This window comes from Oncorhynchus masou, unplaced genomic scaffold, assembly GCF_036934945.1.
Source record: "Oncorhynchus masou masou isolate Uvic2021 unplaced genomic scaffold, UVic_Omas_1.1 unplaced_scaffold_1986, whole genome shotgun sequence".
NCBI classification, from domain to species: domain Eukaryota; kingdom Metazoa; phylum Chordata; class Actinopteri; order Salmoniformes; family Salmonidae; genus Oncorhynchus; species Oncorhynchus masou.
Window position 1 is genome coordinate 38,347 of NW_027008477.1, and position 21,480 is coordinate 59,826.

Below are 21,480 nucleotides of genomic sequence, written 5' to 3' on the forward strand. Positions count from 1 at the left end.
TTATATGTCTGTGAGAGCCAGAAATCTTGCTTGTTTGTAGGTGACCAAATACTTATTTTCCACCATAATTTGCAAATACATTTAAAAAAATTCTACAATGTGATTTTCTCGATATTTTTTCTCATTTTGTCTGTCATAGTTAAAGTGTACCTATGATGAAATTACAGGCCTCTCTCATCTTTTTAAGTGGGAGAACTTGCACAATTGGTGGCTGACTAAATACTTTTTTGACCCACTGTAATCAATCTATCTATAGTCTATCTATATAATCGATCTATCTATAGTCCATCTATTCATGCTCTATACCCTCACTACCTACAGGATGTCTACAACGTCTCAGAAACCGTCTTGTACATCATGTCAATTGGTTTTTCAGTTTGAACATACAACGTTTTACTGTGGGTCTTAAATAGGATTAATGTAGTGTGAATGGAAAACTTATTCTCCTCTCTTCTCCTCTCTTCTCTTCTCTCTTCTTCCCTTCTCTCTCCTCTCCCTCCCTCTCCTCTCCTCTCTTCTCCTCTCTTCTTTCCTTCTCTCTCCTCTCCTCTCCTCTCCCTCTCTTCTCCCCTCCTCTCCTCCTCTCCTCTCCTCTCTTCTCCTCTCTTCTTCCCTCTCCTCTCCCCTCCTCTCCTCTCCTCTCTTCTCTTCTACAATTCTCTCTCCTCTTCTATCCTCTATTTCCTCCTCTCCCTCTCTTCTCCTCTCTTCTTTCCTTCTCTCTCCTCTCCTCTCCTCTCTTCTCCTCTCTTCTTTCCTTCTCTCTCCTCTCCTCTCCTCTCCTCTCTCCCTCCTCTCCTCTCCTCTCTTATCCCCTCCTCTCCTCTCCTCTCTTCTCCTCTCTTCTTCCCTTCCCTCTCCTCCCTCTCCTCTCTCCTCTCCTTTCTTCTCCTCTCCTCTCTTCTCCTCTCCTCTCCTCTCTTCTACAATTCTCTCTCCTCTTCTATCCTCTATTGCCTCCCCTCCTCTCCTCTCCTCTCCTCTCTTCTCCTCTCTTCTTCCCTCTCCTCTCCCCTCCTCTCCTCTCCTCTCTTCTCTTCTACAATTCTCTCTCCCTCTTCTATCCTCTATTTCCTCCTCTCCCTCTCCTCTCTTCTCCTCTCTTCTTTCCTTCTCTCTCCTCTCCTCTCCTCTCTTCTCCCCTCCTCTCCTCTCTTCTCCTCTCTTCTTTCCTTCTCTCTCCTCTCCTCTCCTCTCTTATCCCCTCCTCTCCTCTCCCCCTCTTATCCCCCCTCCTCTCCTCTCCTCTTCTCCTCTCTTCTTCCCTTCCCTCTCCCTCTCCTCTCCTCTCCTCTCCTTTCCTCTCCTCTCTCCTCTCCTCCTCTCCTCTCCTCTCCTCTCCTCTCCTCTCCTCTCCTCTCCTCTCCTCTCCTCTCTTCTACAATTCTCTCTCATCTTCTATCCTCTATTGCCTCTTCTCCTCTCCTCTCCTCTCTTCTCTTCCTCCTCTCTTCTACAATTCTCTCTCCTCTCCTCTCCTCTCTTCTCTTCTCCTCTCTTCTACAATTCTCTCTCCCTCTCCCCTCCTCTCCTCTCATCTCCTCTCTTCTTCCCTTCTCTCTCTCCTCTCCTCTCCTCTCCTCTCCTCTCCTCTCCTCTCTTCTACAATTCTCTCTCCTCTCCTATCCTCTATTTCCTCCTCTCCTCTCCTCTCTTCTCTTCTCCTCTCTTCTACAATTATCTTTCCTCTCCTATCCTCCTCTCCTCTCCTCTCCTCTCTTCTACAATTCTCTCTCCTCTTCTATCCTCTATTTCCTCCTCTCTCTCTCTCTCTCTCTCTCCTCTCTCTCTCTCTCTCTCTCTCTCTCTCTCTCTCTCTCTCTCTCTCTCTCTCTCTCTCTCTCTCTCTCTCTCTCTCTCTCTCTCTCTCTCTCTCTCTGCAGGATGGCGGTGTGTCAGAGAATGAACAGGAGCTGTCAGTAGCAGGAAAGTTAAAGAAGCAGTTCAACACCGGCCCTAAAGCTAATGACACCACTGCCGGGGTGTCTGTCATTACGGTAAGCACCGCCCAGGAAAGATTGATTCAGACAAGTTGTTTTTTTTTTACACGGCACCACTAAGTTGTACTGGCTTTGTCTTTGGATCTCAGTCTGAATGAACTGAGTTGAACACCTGGTTTAGAAATCTAAATGTAGTGGTTCCCACTGGTTTCATACCTGCAAAGGTTAAATGTTTTACTGGTTTCTCTATAAGTCCTACTGGTTTAAACCTGGTTTCTCTGATTGTTACTGGTTTTAAAGCTTACTGGTTTCTCTATAAGTCCTACTGGTTTAAACCTGGTTTCTCTGATTGTTGCTGGTTTTAAAAGGTTGACTGTACTTGTTTCTTTTTAAATCCTACTGGTTTTAAAGGTTACTGGTTTCTCTTTAAGTTATACTGGTTTTAAAGGTTACTGGTTTTCATTAAGTCCTACTGGTTTTAAAGGTTACTGGTTTCTCTATAAGTCCTTCTGCTTTTAATGGTTACTGGTTTCTCTATAAGTCCTACTGGTTTTAAAGCTTACTGGTTTTTCATTAGGTTATTCTGGTTTTAAAGGTTACTGGTTTCTCTTTAAGTTATTCTGGTTTTAAAGGTTACTGGTTTGTCATTAAGTTTTACTGGTTTTAAAGGCTACTGGTTTCTCTTTAAGTGATACTGGTTTTAAAGGTTACTGGTTTTTCTTTAAGTTATACTGGTTTTAAAGGTTACTGATTTTTCATTAAGTTATACTGGTTTTAAAGGCTACTGGTTTCTCTATAAGTCCTAGTGGATTTAAAGGTTCCTGGTTTCTGTGTTCTGTTGTCCAGTTGGAGCACAGCTTCTGTTTGCAGCGCTCTGGGTCGTTGGACTTCTACCAGCACCCGGCCATGTACTGGATAAGGTATGACCTCCCGTTGTCACGACAACCATGTCCGCTCCGTTTCCTGTGGCAGCGTGCTGATTGGCTGCTTGATTTGGCTGCTTGCTTCTGTGTGCTCCATCAGCCCCACCCATGTCCTGCCCCCGCTCCCTCTCATATAGACCACCTGTCATAGACCCTCCTCTCATAGACCCCTCTCATAGACCTCCTCTCATAGACCCCCTCTCATAGACCTCCTCTCATAGACCCCCTGTCATAGAACCTCCTCTCATAGACCTCCTCTCATAGACCTCCCTCTCACAGACCCCCCTCTCATAGGCCCCCTCTCATAGACCACCCTCTCATAGACCCCCTCTCATAGACCCTCCTCTCATAGACCCCTTCTCATAGACCCCCTCTCATAGACCTCCTCTCATAGACCCCCTCTCATAGACCCCTCCTCTCATAGACCTCCTCTCATAGACCCCCTGTCATAGAACCTCCTCTCATAGACCTCCTCTCATAGACCTCCCTCTCACAGACCCCCCTCTCATAGGCCCCCTCTCATAGACCACCCTCTCATAGACCCCCCTCTCATAGACCCTCCTCTCATAGACCCCTTCTCATAGACCCCCTCTCATAGACCTCCTCTCATAGACCCTCCTCTCATAGACCTCCTCTCATAGACCCCCTGTCATAGAACCTCCTCTCATAGACCCCTGTCATAGACCCTCCTCTCATAGACCCCCTCTCATAGACCTCCTCTCATAGACCCCCTGTCATAGAACCTCCTCTCATAGACCCCCTGTCATAGAACCTCCTCTCATAGACCTCCTCTCATAGACCCCCCTCTCATAGACCCTCCTCTCATAGACCTCCCTCTCTCATAGACTCCCTCTCATAGACCCCCCTCTCATAGACCCTCCTCTCATAGACCTCCCTCTCATAGACTCCCTCTCATAGACCCCCTCTCATAGACCCTCCTCTCATAGACCTCCCTCTCATAGACTCCCTGTCATAGACCTCCTCTCATAGACCTCCTCTCATAGACCTCTTCTCATAGACTCCCTGTCACAGGCCTCCTCTCATAGACCTCCTCTTATAGACCCCCTCTCATAGACCTCCCTCTCACAGACCCCCCTCTCATAGGCCCCCTCTCATAGACCCCCCTCTCATAGACCTCCCTCTCATAGACCCTCCTCTCATAGACCCCCCTCTCATAGACCCTCCTCTCGTAGACCCCTTCTCATAGACCCCCTCTCATAGACCTCCTCTCATAGACCCCTCTCATAGACCCCCTCTCATAGACCCCCTCTCATAGACCCCCTCTCATAGACCCCCTCTCATAGACCTCCTCTCATAGACCCCCTCTCATAGACCCCCTCTCATAGACCCCCCTCTCATAGACCCCCTCTCATAGACTCCCTCTCATAGACCCTCCTCTCGTAGACCCCTTCTCATAGCCCCCTCTCATAGACCTCCTCTCATAGACCCCTCTCATAGACCAACTCTCATAGACCCCCTCTCATAGACTCCCCTCTCATAGACCCTCCTCTCATAGACCCCCTCTCATAGACCCCCTCTCATAGACCCCCTCTCATAGACCCCCTCTTATAGACCCCCTCTCATAGACCTCCTCTCATAGACCTCCTCTTATAGACCCCCTCTCATAGACCTCCTCTCATAGACTCCCTGTCACAGGCCTCCTCTTATATACCCCTCTCATAGACCCCCTCTCACAGACCCCCTCTCATAGGCCCCCCTCTCATTAGACCCCCTCTCATAGACCTCCCTCTCATAGACCCTCCTCTCATAGACCCCCTCTCATAGACCCTCCTCTCGTAGACCCCTTCTCATAGACCCCCTCTCATAGACCCCCTCTCATAGACCCCCTCTCATAGACCCCCTCTCATAGACCCCCTCTCATAGACCTCCTCTCATAGACCTCCTCTCATAGACCCCCTCTCATAGACCCCCTCTCATAGACCCCCTCTCATAGACCTCCTCTCATAGACCCCCTCTCATAGACCCCCTCTCATAGACCCCCTCTCATAGACCTCCTCTCATAGACCCCCTCTCATAGACCCCCTCTCATAGACCCCCTCTCATAGACCTCCTCTCATAGACCTCCTCTCATAGACCCCCTCTCATAGACCCCCTCTCATAGACCCCCTCTCATAGACCTCCTCTCATAGACCCCCTCTCATAGACCCCCTCTCATAGACCCCCCTCTCATAGACCTCCTCTCCCATAGACCTCCTCTCATAGACCCCCTCTCATAGACCCCCTCTCATAGACCCCCTCTCATAGACCTCCTCTCATAGACCCCCTCTCATAGACCTCCTCTCATAGACCTCCTCTCATAGACCCCCTCTCATAGACCCCCTCTCATAGACCCCCTCTTATAGACCCCCTCTCTCATAGACCTCCTCTCATACACCACCCTCTTACAGACCCCCTCTCATAGACCCCCTCTCATAGACCCCCTCTCATAGACCTCCCTCTCACAGACCCCTCTCATAGACCTCCCTCTCACAGACCCCTCTCATAGACCTCCTCTCATAGACCCCCTCTCATAAACCTCCTCTCATAGACCCTCCTCTCATAGACCTCCTCTCATAGACCCCCTCTCATAGACCCCCTCTCATAGACCCCTCCTCTCATAGACCAGTCTCATAGACCCTCCTCTCATAGACACTCCTCTCATAGACCCTCCTCTCATAGACCTCCCTCTCATAGACCCCCCTCTCATAGACCTCCTCTCATAGACCCCCCTCTCATAGACCCCCTCTCATAGACCCTCCTCTCATAGACCCCCTCTCATAGACCTCCTCTCATAGACCCCCTCTCATAGACCCTCCTCTCATAGACCCTCCTCTCATAGACCCTCCTCTCATAGACCCTCCTCTCATAGACTCGCTCGGTGTCTCTGTGCTTATCGCTGTTGCTCTTCCCCTCTGTCACCCAGTGACATCACAGCCTTAGACGGCCCCTCCCATCCGCCCTGACATTGCTTCCTTCCACAGGCCCCGCCCCGCTCCGTTTGACTGTGTAGTCTGTGGTATGGTTTAAATGTGTGTCGTTAAGGCAGCCAGGTGTATATGGATAAATGGGTTTTCATCTCACCATCCCTTTGCGATCCTGTGACTAACGTTTGTCTGTAGAAAAAGTGGCGCTGTCAAACTGTAAACCTCTAAACAAACTGTAAACCTCTAAACAAACTGTAAACCTCTAAACAAACCGTTTTCCCGCTTCCTCTCCTCCTCTCATCTCTCATTCCTCTCCTCCTCTCATCTCTCATTCCTCTCCTCCTCTCCTCTCTCATTCCTCTCCTCCTCTCATCTCTCATTCCTCTCCTCCTCTCATCTCTCATTCCTCTCCTCCTCTCATCTCTCATTCCTCTCCTCCTCTCATCTCTCATTCCTCTCCTCCTCTCATCTCTCATTCCTCTCCTCCTCTCATCTCTCATTCCTCTCCTCCTCTCCTCTCATCTCTAATTCCTCTCCTCTATTCTCTAATTCATTTCCTCTTCTCATCTCTCATTCCTCTCCTCCTCTCCTCTCATCTCTATTTCCTCTCCTCCTCCTCTCATCTCTAATTCCTCTCTTCCTCCTCTCATCTCTCATTCCTCTCCTCCTCTCATCTCTAATTCCTCTCCTCCTCTCATCTCTCATTCATCTCATCCTCTCATCTCTAATTCCTTTCCTCCTCTCATCTCTAATTCCTCTCCTCCTCTTATCTCTCATTCCTCTCCTCCTCTCATCTCTCATTCCTCTACTCCTCTCATCTCTAATTCCTCTCCTCCTCTCATCTATAATTCCTCTCCTCCTCTTATCTCTCATTCCTCTCCTCCTCTCATCTCTCATTCCTCTCCTCCTCTCATCTCTCATTCCTCTCCTCCTCTCATCTCTCATTCTCTCCTCCTCTCATCTCCAATTCCTCTCCTCATCTCATCTCTAATTCCTCTCCTCCTCTCATATCTCATTCCTCTCCTCCTCTCATTCCTCTCCTCCTCCTCTCATTCCTCTCCTCCTCTCATCTCTCATTCCTCTCCTCCTCTCATCTCTCATTCCTCTCCTCCTCTCATCTCTAATTCCTCCCCTCCTCCTCTCATTTCTAATTCCTCTCCTACTCTCATCTCATTCCTCTCCTCTCATCTCTCATTCCGCTCCTCCTCTCATCTCTCATTCCTCTCCTCCTCTCCTCTCAGCTCTAATTCCTCTCCTCCTCTCATCTCTCATTCCCTCCTCCTGTCATCTCTAATTCCTCCCCTCCTCCTCCTCTCATCTCTAATAACTCTCCACCTCTCATCTCTCATTCCTCTCCTCCTCTCATCTCTAATTCCTCTCCTCCTCTCATCTCTCATTCCTCTCCTCCTCTCATATCTCATTCCTCTCCTTCTCTCATCTCTCATTCCTCTCCTCCTCTCATCTCTCATTCATCTCATCCTCTCATCTCTAATTCCTTTCCTCCTCTCATCTCTAATTCCTCTCCTCCTCTTATCTCTCATTCCTCTCCTCCTCTCATCTCTCATTCCTCTACTCCTCTCATCTCTAATTCCTCTCCCCCTCTCATCTATAATTCCTCTCCTCCTCTTATCTCTCATTCCTCTCCTCCTCTCATCTCTCATTCCCTCTCCTCCTCTCATCTCTCATTCCTCTCCTCCTCTCATCTCTCATTCCTCTCCTCCTCTCATCTCCAATTCCTCTCCTCCTCTCATCTCTAATTCCTCTCCTCCTCTCATATCTCATTCCTCTCCTCCTCTCATCTCTCATTCCTCTCCTCCTCTCATCTCTCATTCCTCTCCTCCTCTCATCTCTCATTCCTCTCCTCCTCTCATCTCTCATTCCTCTCCTCCTCTCATCTCTAATTCCTCCCCTCCTCCTCTCATTTCTAATTCCTCTCCTCCTCTCATCTCATTCCTCTCCTCTCATCTCTCATTCCGCTCCTCCTCTCATCTCTCATTCCTCTCCTCCTCTCCTCTCAGCTCTAATTCCTCTCCTCCTCTCATCTCTCATTCCACTCCTCCTGTCATCTCTAATTCCTCCCCTCCTCCTCCTCTCATCTCTAATAACTCTCCACCTCTCATCTCTCATTCCTCTCCTCCTCTCATCTCTAATTTCTCTCCTCCTCTCATCTCTCATTCCCTCTCCTCCTCTCATATCTCATTCCTCTCCTTCTCTCATCTCTCATTCCTCTCCTCCTCTCATCTCTCATTCCTCTCCTCCTCCGCATCTCTAATTCATCCCCTCCTCCTCTCATCTCTAATTCCTCTCCTCCTCTCATATCTCATTCCTCTCCTCCTCTCATCTCATTCCTCTCCTCTCATCTCTCATTCCGCTCCTCCTCTCATCTCTCATTCCTCTCATCTCTCATTCCTCTCCTCCTCTCATTTCTCATTCCTCTCCTCCTCTCCTCTCAGCTCTAATTCCTCTCCTCCTCTCATCTCTCATTCCTCTCCTCCTCTCATCTCTAATTCCTCTCCTCCTCTCATCTCCCATTCCTCTCCTCCTCTCATCTCTAATTCCTCTCCTCCTTTCATCTCTCATTCCTCTCCTCCTCTCCTCTCAGCTCTAATTCCTCTCCCTCATCTCATCTCTCATTCCTCTCCTCCTCTCATCTCTAATTCCTCCCCTCCTCCTCCTCTCATCTCTAATACCTCTCCTCCTCTCATCTCTCATTCCGCTCCTCCTCTCATCTCTCATTCCTCTCATCTCTCATTCCTCTCCTCCCTCTCATCTCTCATTCCTCTCCTCCTCTCCTCTCATCTCTATTTCCTCTCCTCCTCCTCTCATCTCTAATTCCTCTCTTCCTCCTCTCATCTCTCTCATTCCTCTCCTCCTCTCATCTCTAATTCCTCTCCTCCTCTCATCTCTCATTCATCTCATCCTCTCATCTCTAATTCCTGTCCTCCACTCATCTCTCATTCCTCTCCTCCTCTCATCTCTCATTCCTCTCCTCCTCTCATCTCTCATTCATCTCCTATCATCTCATCTCTAATTCCTCCCCTCCTCTCATCTCTCATTCCTCTCCTCCTCTCATCTCTCATTCCTCTCCTCCTCTCATTTCTCATTCCTCTCCTCCTCTCATCTCTCATTCCTCTCCTCCTCTCCTCTCATCTCTAAATCCTCTCCTCCTCTCATCTCCAATTCCTCTCCTCCTCTCATCTCTCATTCCTCTCCTCCTCTCATCTCTCATTCCTCTCCTCCTCTCATCTTTCATTCCTCTCCTCCTCTCATCTCACATTCCTCTACTCCTCTCATCTCTCATTCCTCTCCTCCTCTCATCTCTCATTCCTCTCCTCCTCTCCTCTCATCTCTAATTCCTCTCCTCCTCTCATCTCTCATTCCTCTCCTCCTCTCATCTTTCATTCCTCTCCTCCTCTCATCTCACATTCCTCTCCTCCTCCTCCCATCTCTAGTTCCTCTCCTCCTCTCATCTCTCATTCCTCTCCTCCTCTCCTCTCATCTCTAATTCCTCTCCTCCTCTCATCTCATTCCTCTCCTCCTCCTCCCATCTCTAATTCCTCTCCTCCTCTCATCTGTCATTCCTCTCCTCCTCTCATCTCACATTCCTCTCCTCCTCCTCCCATCTCTAATTCCTCTCCTCCTCTCATCTCTCATTCCTCTCCTCCTCCTCGCATCTCTAATGCCTCTCCTCCTCCTCTCCTCTCATCTCTCATTCATCTCCTCCTCCTCTCCTCTCATCTCATTCCTCTCCCTCCTCCTCCTCTCATCTCTATTTCCTTTCCCCTTCTTCTCCTCTCATCTCTCATTCCTCTCCTCCTCCTCCCATCTCTAATTCCTCTCCTCCTCTCCTCCTCTCATCTCGCATTCCTCTCCTCTCCTCCTCTCCCACTCATCTCTCATTCCTCTCCTCCTCTCATCTCTCATTCCTCTCCTCCTCCTCCCATCTCTAATTCCTCTCCTCCTCTCCTCTCATCTCTCATTCCTCTCCTCCTCCTCTCCTCTCATCTCACATTCCTCTCCTCCTCCTCCTCTCATCTCTATTTCCTTTCCCCTTCTTCTCCTCTCATCTCGCATTCCTCTCCTCCTCCTCCCATCTCTAATTCCTCTCCTCCTCTCATCTTTCATTCCTCTCCTCCTCTCATCTCACATTCCTCTCCTCCTCCTCCCATCTCTAATTCCTCTCCTCCTCTCATCTCTCATTCCTCCTCCCATCTCTAATTCCTCTCCTCCTCTCATCTTTCATTCCTCTCCTCCTCTCATCTCGCATTCCTCTCCTCCTCCTCCCATCTCTATTTCCTCTCCTCCTCTCATCTCTCATTCCTCTCCTCCTCCTCCCATCTCTAATTCCTCTCCTCCTCCTCTCCTCTCATCTCTCATTCCTCTCCTCCTCCTCTCCTCTCATCTCATATTCCTCTCCTCCTCCTCCTCTCATCTCTATTTCCTTTCCCCTTCTTCTCCTCTCATCTCGCATTCCTCTCCTCCTCCTCCCATCTCTATTTCCTCTCCTCCTCTCATCTCTCATTCCTCTCCTCCTCCTCCCATCTCTAATTCCTCTCCTCCTCTCCACTTATCTCTCATTCCTCTCCTCCTCCTCCTCCTCTCCACTCATCTCTCATTCCTCCCCTCCTCCTCTCCTCTCATCTCATCTCTTACTTCTCCTGCTCACCTCTCTTTTACCCATGCTCCTCTTCTATAACCCACAATCCTCAGCGTGAGTGTTGTCCCTGTGAGTATCGGTCCTGATTGGCTGATGCGTGTTTCCTCCCCCTCAGGCCACCACTCTTGATAAGGAGGGGCAGGTTCTCAGACGAAAACGCAACCAGGATGTGAGCTCATGCCTGTTGCCGTTGACGACAACAACAACAAAAATGGACATACTGCCCAGCTACCTCCCAGCCTGACCATCAGCACCCTCTCTCTGACCTTTAACCTCGTCTCCGCCCTTAATCCCTCCCATAGCACCATTCTCACGGGAGAGGTGAAGAGCTGGAACAAGGAACAGGGACGGCCGATAGTCCAAAAACAGGAAACGAAGAAGGGAGAAAAGAGAAACATTGTCCCATGGGACAGAGAGCTGGAGATCTGGGCAGACATGTCAGTTAACCCTTTGTGAGGATCTGGGCTCAACATGGTTACGGGCCACCTCCACTAGTCTGGGTCAACATGGTAACAGGTCACCTCCACCAGTCTGGGTCAACATGGTAACAGGTCACCTCCACTAGTCTGGGTCAACATGGTAACAGGTCACCTCCACCAGTCTGGGTCAACATGGTAACAGGTCACCTCCACCAGTCTACTCAACATGGTAACAGGTCACCTCCACCAGTCTACTCAACAAGGTAACAGGTCACCTCCACCAGTCTGGGTCAACATGGTAACAGGTCACCTCCACCAGTCTGGGTCAACATGGTAACAGGTCACCTCCACCAGTCTGGGTCAACATGGTAACAGGTCACCTCCACCAGTCTGGGTCAACATGGTAACAGGTCACCTCCACCAGTCTACTCAACATGGTAACAGGTCACCTCCACCAGTCTACTCAACAAGGTAACAGGTCACCTCCACCAGTCTGGGTCAACATGGTAACAGGTCACCTCCACCAGTCTGGGTCAACATGGTAACAGGTCACCTCCACCAGTCTGGGTCAACATGGTAACAGGTCACCTCCACTAGTCTGGGTCAACATGGGCCAGCAGCCAGCTATATGAGTCCCAACTTTAATGCTTTATGATTTTTTTATTGACGTTTGAAGAAAAACGATGTTCTCTGTTGGTCGATGTGTCAATGGAACTGATTTTACGATACAGAAACATTTCATAGAAATAGAGATAAACGTTTACGTATATTGTGATAGTTCTGTTTTCACGATGGAACAAGCACTCCCTCGGTGGACTGAACTGTCTGATTCCTCATGAAGCAGAAAAATAATGAGAAGAACAGGAAAGGAGAGAAGGAGGAGAGTCAATGTGATCCACACTCTTCCTCTGTTCTTCACACACTCTTCCTCTGTTCTTCACCATACTATTCCTCTGTTCTTCCTGCACTCTCTCCAGAACACTGATGCCTTTCTGTAGTGTTTGGGTACTTCGTTATATTTCAGTCCACATTAATAACCCTTTACAGTTCATAGATCAACTACATGCTAGCTGCATCTGGACTCCACCTTCAGTCCAGTAGACGGTGGTTAATTACTGCTAAGAGAAGAGCAAATATGTTCTAAACCAGGGGTCTGTTCGGGAGTAACATATTTTTTCAAATTAAAAAATGTACTAAATTAACTTGGCTAATTAGAGAGCAAATTTTTGTTTTCCATTTAAAAAAATGTTTTTCCATTTGTGCTTTCTGAACGTAACCCAACCCAGGGTTGTTCTCTCTGTGGATACACAGTGTTGCAGGTAGAAATAGCATCTATAGATCACATTTCACAAGGAAAATAGAATGTCTTCTCTATAGATGGAATATCTGTCTGTAACATTGTTGCTCTGTTCCCTGTCTTCTCTATAGATGTAATATCTATCTGTAACATTGTTTCTTTGTTCCCTGTCTAATCTGTGCCTCCCAAATGGCACCCATAGGGCTCTGGTTAAAGTAGTGCACTACATAGGGAATATGGCTCTGGTTAAAGTAGTGCACTACATAGGCAATAGGGCTCTGGTTAAAGTAGTGCACTACATAGGGAATAGGGCTCTGGTTAAAGTAGTGCACTACTTAGGGAATAGGGCTCTGGTTAAAGTAGTGCACTACATAGGGAATAGGGCTCTGGTTAAAGTAGTGCACTACTTAGGGAATAGGGCTCTGGCTAAAGGTTGTGCACTGCATAGGGAATAGGGCTCTGGTTAAAGTAGTTCACTACATAGGGAATAGGGCTCTGGTTAAGTAGTGCACTACATAGGGAATAGGGCTCTGGTTAAAGTAGTGCACTACATAGGGAATAGAGCTCTGGTTAAAGTAGTGCACTACATAGGGAATAGAGCTCTGGTTAAAGTAGTGCACTACATGAGAATAGGGCTCTGGTTAAAGTAATAACATTGAAATTGCAACTTCCATTCCTTTCAGACATCACATCATGGTTTCATAAATATATATATATATATATATATATATATATATATATATATATATATATATATATATATATATATATATATATATATATATATATATATATATATTATTTATTTATTGTCAGCACCATTTTATAAAGCTATCTTGGACAATTTGATTTGAAAGCGACAGGGTGGAGTCTGGGTAAACTTCATGCATTATATATATGTTGACTGCCAGACAATGGCCATATATCATGACTATGGACCTGTAACGTTAATGTAACGACATGGCGTTTAATAAAAAAGAGTTGATTTGTTGTGACCTCCTCGAGTCCAAGTGTTTGACAAGTGGTACCAGGAACATTATGATCCAACTTGATCAATGTAGAATCAGCAGTCATTTATCATGCATTTGTCTTCCTACTTTGATCTGGTTTCATCCAAATATCATGACATTTCATGAAGAAAAAACGAATTTTGACTATTCAGGACCTTGAACAGAACATGGTTTGGTGACAGGGTCTTATTTGTATGCTATGTAAATAATACCATTTTATTTATTTGAAAAGTTCAACAATATATTTATCTACATCTGAACAATAACAATACAAGTCAGTGTACATATACACGGATCAACTTCCGATCACATGACTCTGTGGGGATGATGTCACTTCCTCTGTAACAGTGTCTTCTGGGTACTGTAGTACTTCACGTGTCACCGCGGTAGCGATCGTTCAGTTCAACTCCTCACCCCAGTGCACCAGTGTGTTAAAATGGATTGATATCTAAACCTCTGTTCAACTACAGTTGATTCAAATCAATGCTGTAAAACATACAAGCTGTTGGCCTGCGTGTATTGAATAGCTCTCCATGTGTTTATGCTAGAGACTTATTGTGTCATGTCATTGCTGCAGCCCAATCCCTCTTTCGAAATGAGGTTTATTCCATAACATGAAGGTTTTTTTCATACACATGAGAGGATCCGGACAAGAAAATCTTCACAAAATTGTCTGGAGAACCTGAACCGTTTTGATCTACAAAACAGATACGTTTTGATGAGACTCACGAACACGACGGTGTCATTTGTTTCGCTCTATGATCTCTACAAGCTTTACTGCAGTCGCCTGAACTCTCTGATACGGAAAGACTCATTTCCAGTCTTCTCACAAAACTGACATTCCAGGCTGAAGTGTTTGAGCTTCAGGGGTGTTGTTTTGAAGGTAACCCAGTACCAGGCAGTAAAACAAATGCCACACCATGGATACGGGGTAAATGCTGCCACAAATAAAGTGAACCGAACATGGCTCTACATTTTTTTAGCTCAGGGAACAGAACCCGAAAACTGTAAAATAACTACATCTTCAATGATGTCCAAGAAGATTGTTACATGTATTATTAGTCTGTTACGTGTATTTCAAACTCTTCACACCAGAGAGAGCTGGACCTGAGAGACAAGGACCTGAGTGACAAGGACCTGAAGTGACAAGGACCTGAGTGACAAGGACCTGAGTGACAAGGACCTGAGAGACAGGACCTGAGAGAGCTGGACCTGAGTGACAGGACCTGAGTGACAAGGACCTGAGAGACAAGGACCTGAGTGACAAGGATCTGAGTGACAAGGACCTGAGAGACAAGGACCTGAGAGACAAGGACCTGAGAGACAAGGACCTGGACCTGGTGACAAGGACCTGAGTGACAAGGACCTGAGAGACAAGGACCTGAGTGACAAGGACCTGAGTGACAAGGACCTGAGTGACAAGGACCTGAGAGACAAGGACCTGAGACAAGGACCTGAGAGACAAGGACCTGAGAGACAAGGACCAGAGTGACAGGACCCGAGTGACAAGGACCTGAGAGACAAGGACCTGAGAGACAAGGACCTGAGAGACAAGGACCTGAGAACAAGGACCTGAGAGACAAGGACCTGAGTGACAAGGACCTGAGTGACAAGGACCTGAGAGACAGGACCTGAGAGAGCTGGACCTGAGAGAGCTGGACCTGAGAGACAAGGACCTGAGTGACAAGGACCTGAGAGACAAGGACCTTAGAGACAAGGACCTGAGAGACAAGGACCTGAGAGACAAGGACCTGGGTGACAAGGACCTGAGAGACAGGACCTGAGAGACAAAGACCTGGGTGACAAGGACCTGGTGACAAGGAAGGACCTGAGAGACAAGGACCTGAGAGACAAGGACCTGAATGACAAGGACCTGAGAGACAAGGACCTGAGAGACTGGACCTGAGAGGACCCTGAATGACAAAGACCTGACCTGGACCTGAGAGACAAGGACCTTAGAGACAAAGACCTGAGAGACTGGACCTGAGAGACAAGGACCTGAGAGACAAGGACCTGAGAGACAAGGACCTGAGACAAGGACCTGAGAGGACCTGAGAGACAAGGACCAGAGTGACAAGGACCCGACAAGGACCTGAGAGACAAGGACCTGAGAGACAAGGACCTGAGAGACAAGGACCTAAGAGACAAGACCTGAAGGGACCTGAGGACCTGACAAGGACCTGAGAGACAAGGACCTGAGTGGACCTGAAGGACCTGAGTGAAGGACCTGAGTGAGGACCTGAGACAAGGACCTTAGAGGACCTGAGAGACAAGGACCTGAGAGACAAGGACCTGAGAGACAGGACCTGAGAGACAAGGACCTGAGAGACAAGGTGAGAGACAAGGACCTGAGTGACAAGGACCTGAGAGACAGTGACAAGGACCTGAGAGACAAGGACCTGAGAGAGCTGGACCTGAGAGAGCTGGACCTGAGAGAAGGACCTGAGTGACAAGGACCTGAGAGACAAGGACCTTAGAGACAAGGACCTGAGAGACAAGGACCTGAGAGACAAGGACCTGAGAGACAAGGACCTGAGAGACAAGGACCTGAGAGACAAGGACCCGAGAGACAAGGACCCCGAGAGACAAAGGACCCGGACCTGAGACAAGGACCCAGAGAGACAAGGACCTGAGAGACAAGGACCTGAGTGACAAGGACCTGAGAGACAAGGACCTGAGAGACAAGGACCTGAGAGACAAGGACCTGAGAGACAAGGACCTTAGAGAGACAAGGACCTGAGAGACACCTGAGAGACAAGGACCTGAGAGACAAGGACCTGAGAGACAAGGACCTGAGAGACAAGGACCTGAGAGACAAGGACCTGAGAGAGCTGGACCTGAGGGACAAGTACCTGAGAGACAAGGACCTGAGTGACAAGGACCTGAGGACAAGGACCCGAGAGACAAGGACCCTGAGAGACAAGGACCCGAGAGACAAGGACCCGAGAGACAAGGACCCGAGAGACAAGGACCCGAAAGGACCCGAGAGACAAGGACTGAGAGAGCTGGACCTGAGGGACAAGTACCTGAGAGACGAGGACCTGAGAGACAAGGACCTGAGACAAGGACAAGGACCCGAGAGACAAGGACCTGAGAGACAAGGACCTGAGAGACAAGGACCTGAGAGACAAGGACCTGAGAGACAAGGACCTGAGGGACAAGTACCTGAGAGACAAGGACCTGAGTGACAAGGACCTGAGTGACAAGGACCCGGACAAGGACCCGAGAGTGACAAGGACAAGGACCCGAGTGACGAGGACCCGAGAGACAAGGACCCGAGAGACAAGGACCCGAGTGACAGGACCCGAGAGACAAGGACCTGAGAGACAAGACCTGAGAGACAAGGACCTGAGAGACAAGGACCTGAGAGACAAGGACCTGAGAGAGCTGGACAAGTACCTGAGAGACAAGGACCTGAGTGACAAGGACCTGAGTGACAAGGACCCGAGAGACAAGGACCCGAGAGACAAGGACCCGAGACAAGGACCCGAGTGACAGGACCCGAGAGACAAGGACCTGAGAGACGAGGACCTGACAAGGACCTGAGTGACAAGGACCCGAGAGACAGGACCTGAGAGACAAGGGACCCGAGAGACAAGGACCCGAGAGACAAGGACCCGAGAGACAAAGGACCCGAGAGACAAGGACCTGAGAGACAAGGACCTGAGAGACAAGGACCCGAGAGACAAGGACCTGAGGGAAAGGACCTGGACCTGAGAGACAAGGACCTGAGTGACAAGGACCTGAGAGACAAGGACCCGAGAGACAAGGACCCGAGAGACAAGGACCCGAGAGACAAGGACCCGAGAGACAAGGACCCGAGAGACAAGGACCCGAGAGACAAGGACCTGAGAGACAAGGACCTGAGTGACAAGGACCCTGAGAGACAAGGACCTGAGTGACAAGGACCTGAGAGACAAGGACCTGAGAGACAAGGACCCGAGAGACAAGGACCCGAGAGACAAGGACCTGAGAGACAAGGACCTGAGAGACAAGGACCCGAGAGACAAGGACCCAAGAGAGACAAGGACCCTGAGAGACAAGGACCTGAGAGACAAGGACCCTGAGTGACAAGGACCCGGAGACAAGGACCCGAGAGACAAGGACCCGAGAGACAAGGACCTGAGAGACAAGGACCCGAGTGACAAGGACCCAGTGAGGACAAGGACCCGAGAGACAAGGACCCGAGAGACAAGGACCCGAGAGACAAGGACCCGAGAGACAAGGACCCGAGAGACAAGGACCTGAGAGACAAGGACCCTGAGAGACAAGGACCTGAGAGACAAGGACCTGAGAGACAAGGACCTGAGAGACAAGGACCTAAGAGACAAGGACCTGACCTGAGAGACAAGGACCCGAGTGACAAGGACCTGAGAGACAAGGACCCGAGAGACAAGGACCCGAGAGCCAAGGACCCGAGTGACAAGGACCTGAGAGACAAGGACCTGAGAGACGAGGGAGGACCTGAGAGACAAGGACCTGAGACCCGACAAGGACCCCGAGAGACAAGGACCTGAGAGACAAGGACCTGAGAGACAAGGACCTGAGAGACAAGGACCTGAGAGACAAGGACCTGAGAGACAAGGACCTGAGAGACAAGACAGGACCTGAGAGACAAGGACCTGAGAGACAAGGACCTGAGAGACAAGGACCCGAGAGACAAGGGACCTGAGAGACAAGGACCCGAGTGACGAGGACCCGTGACAAGGACCTGAGAGAGCGGGACCTGAGAGACGAGGACCTGAGAGACAAGGACCTGAGTGACAAGAGACCCGAGAGACAAGGACCCGAGAGACAAGGACCCGAGTGACAAGGACCCCGAGAGACAAGGACCCCGAGAGACAGGAAGACCTGAGAGACAAAGGACCTGAGAGACAAGGACCTGAGAGACAAGGACCTGAGAGACAAGGACCCGAGAGGACCCGAAGACAAGACCTGAGAGACAAGGACCTGAGGACAAGGACCTGAGAGACAAGGACCCGAGAGACAAGGACCCGAGAGACAAGGACCCGAGAGACAAAGGACCCGAGAGACAAGGACCCGAGAGACAAGGACCCGAGACCCGAGAGACAGGACCTGAGAGACAAACACCCTGAGAGACAAGGACCTGAGAAACAAGGACCTGAGAGACAAGGACCCGAGAGACAAGGACCTGAGTGAGACCCGAAGGACCCGAGAGACAAGGACCCGAGAGACAAGGACCTGAGAGACAAGGACCTGAGAGACAAGGACCTGAGAGACAAGGACCCGAGAGACAAGGACCCGAGAGACAAGGACCCGAGTGACAAGGACCTAGACAAGAGACAAGGACCTGAGTGACAAGGACCTGAGTGACAAGGACCCTGAGAGACAACCTGGACCTGAGGACCCCGAGAGACAAGGACCTGAGAGAGACAAGGACCTGAGAGACAAGGACCTGAGAGACAAGGACCCTGAGAGACAAGGACCCTGAGAGACAAGGACCTGAGAGACAAGGACCCGAGAGACAAGGACCCAAGAGAGACAAGGACCTGAGACAAGGACCTGAGTGCCAAGGACCTGAGTGACAAGGACCTGAGAGACAAGGACCTGACAAGTGACAAGGACCCGGAGACAAGGACCGAGAGACAAGGACCCGAGAGACAAGGACCTGAGAGACAAGGACCTGAGAGACAAGGACCTGAGTGACAAGGACCTGAGAGACAAGGACCTGAGAGACAAGGACCTGAGAGACAAGGACCTGAGAGACAAGGACCTGAGTGACAAGGACCTGAGTGACAAGGACCTGAGAGACAAGGACCTGAGAGACAAGGACCTGAGAGACAAGGACCCGGACAAGGACCCGAGAGACAAGGACCTGAGAGACAAGGGACCTGAGTGACAAGGACCTGAGAGACAAGGACCTGAGAGACAAGGACCTGAGAGACAAGGACCTGAGTGACAAGGACCTGAGAGACAAGGACCTGAGAGACAAGGACCTGAGGGACAAGGACCTGAGAGACAAGGACCTGACCTGAGTGACAAGGACCTGAGTGACAAGGACCTGAGAGACAAGGACCTGGTGACAAGGACCCGAGAGACAAGGACCCGAGAGACAAGGACCCGACAAGGACCTGAGTGACAAGGACCTGAGAGACAAGGACCTGAGAGACAAGGACCCTGACGTGGACCTGACGAGGACCTGAGAGGACGAGACCTGAGAGACGAGGACCTGAGAGATGAGGACCTGAGAGACAAGGACCCGAGAGACAAGGACCCGAGAGACAAGGACCCGAGAGACAAGGACCCGAGAGACAAGGACCCGAGAGACAGGACCCGAGACAAGGACCCGAACAAGGACCTGAGTGCCAAGGACCTGAGAGCCAAGGACCTGAGTGCCAAGGACCTGAGAGACAAGGACCCGAGGAGACAAGGTCCCGAGAGACAAGGACCTGAGAGACAAGGACCTGAGTGACAAGGACCCGAGACAAGGACCTGAGTGACAAGGACCTGAGAGACAAAGTCCTGAGAGACAAGGACCTGAGAGACAAGGACCTGAGAGAGCTGGACCTGAGTGACAAGGACCTGAGAGAGCTGGACCTGAGAGACAAGGACCTGAGGACAAGGACCTGAGAGACAAGGACCTGAGAGACAAGGACCTGAGAGACAAGTACCTGAGAGACAAGGACCTGAGAGACAAGGACCTGAGAGACAAGGACCTGAGAGACAAGGACCTGAGAGACAAGGACCTGAGAGACAAGGACCTGAGTGACAAGGACCTGCAGGATTCAGAGTGGAAGTGCTGTCAGCTGGACTGAACCCAAACTGGAGACACTACAGTCGTATGTGAAAAATAGGCTATGCAAAAATGTGGGCACCCTTGTCATTCAATTGATTTGAATACATGTAACTACTTAGCACTGATTAATTGGAACACACAATTGGTTAGGTGAGCTCATTAAGCCTTGAACTTCATAGACAAGTGCATCCAATCATGAGAAAGGGTATTTAAGGTGGCCAATTGCAAGTTGTTGTTCTCTTTGACTCTCCTCTGAAGAGTGGCAACATGGGGGCCTCAAAACAACTCTCAAATGACCTGAAAAAATAAATTGTTCAACATTATGGTTTAGAGGAAGTCCACAAAGCTATCGCAGATATTTAAGCTGTCAGTGTCCACTGTGAGGAACATAGTGAGGTAATGGAAGACCATGGGCACAGTTCTTGTTAAGGCCAAAAGCTGCAGGCCAAGTAAAATATCAGAGAGGCAAAGGCGAAGGATGGTGAGAACGGTCAAAAACAGCACACAGACCACCTCCAAAGACCTACAACATCATCTTGCTGCAGATGGTGTCACTGTGCATCGTTCAACAATTCAGCGCACTTTGCACAAGGAGAAGCTGTATGGGAGAGTGATGCGGAAGAAGCCTTTTCTGCACACACACCACAAACAGAGTCGCTTGAGGTATGCAAACACACATTTGGAAAAGCCAGCTTCATTTTGGAATAAGGTGCTGTGGACTGATGAAACAAAGAGTGAGTTATTTGGTCATAATAAGGGACGTTATGCATGGCGGCAAAAGAACACAGCGTTCCAAGACAAACACGGGGTTCCACCATGCTGTGGTGCTGTGGCACCAGTGCCGGTACTGGGAATCTTGTTAAGGTTGAGGGACGCATGGATTCCACTCAATATCAGCAAATTCTTGGGAATAATGTTGAAGAATCAGTCGCAAAGGTGAAGTTACGCTCGGGATATTTCAACAACACAACGACCCAAAACAAAATACTGCTCAAAATCTACCCAGACATTTATGCAGAGCAACAAGTACAATGTTCTGGAATGGCCATCCCAGTCCCCAGACCTGAATATCATTGAGAATCTGTGGGATGATTTGAAGTGGGCTGTCCATGCTCGGCAACCATCAAACCTAACTAAACTGGAGATGTTTTGTAAGGAGGAATAGTCCAAAATACCTTCATCCAGAATCCAGACACGCATTAGAGGCTATGGGAATTGTCTAGAGGCTGTTATTTTAGCAAAAGGAGGCTCTACTAAATATTGATGAGATTTTTCTATTGGGGTGCCCACATTTATGCACCTGTCTAATTTAGTTTTGATGCATATTGCACATTTTCTGTTAATCCAATAAACCTCATTTCACTACTGAAATATTACTGAGTCCATCAGTTATTTGATAGATCAAAATGAAATTGCTGATCCAAACACCCAATTATTTATAGATGGAAATCATGGAAATTGCCAGGGGTGCCCAAACGTTTTCATACGACTGTAAGATCTGCTGTCATTTTTTTATAGAACTATTCATTAACAGTTATCTTAACCTTAAACAA

At 49.1% G+C, this 21,480-nt stretch overlaps 1 pseudogene; it reads left to right on the forward strand.

Annotated features, from left to right (window-relative positions):
- LOC135532686 (serine/threonine-protein kinase DCLK1-like) overlaps window positions 1–10,617 on the forward strand; it is a 45,835-nt pseudogene extending 35,218 nt beyond the window's left edge.
- The last annotated feature ends 10,863 nt before the right edge of the window (window positions 10,618–21,480 follow it).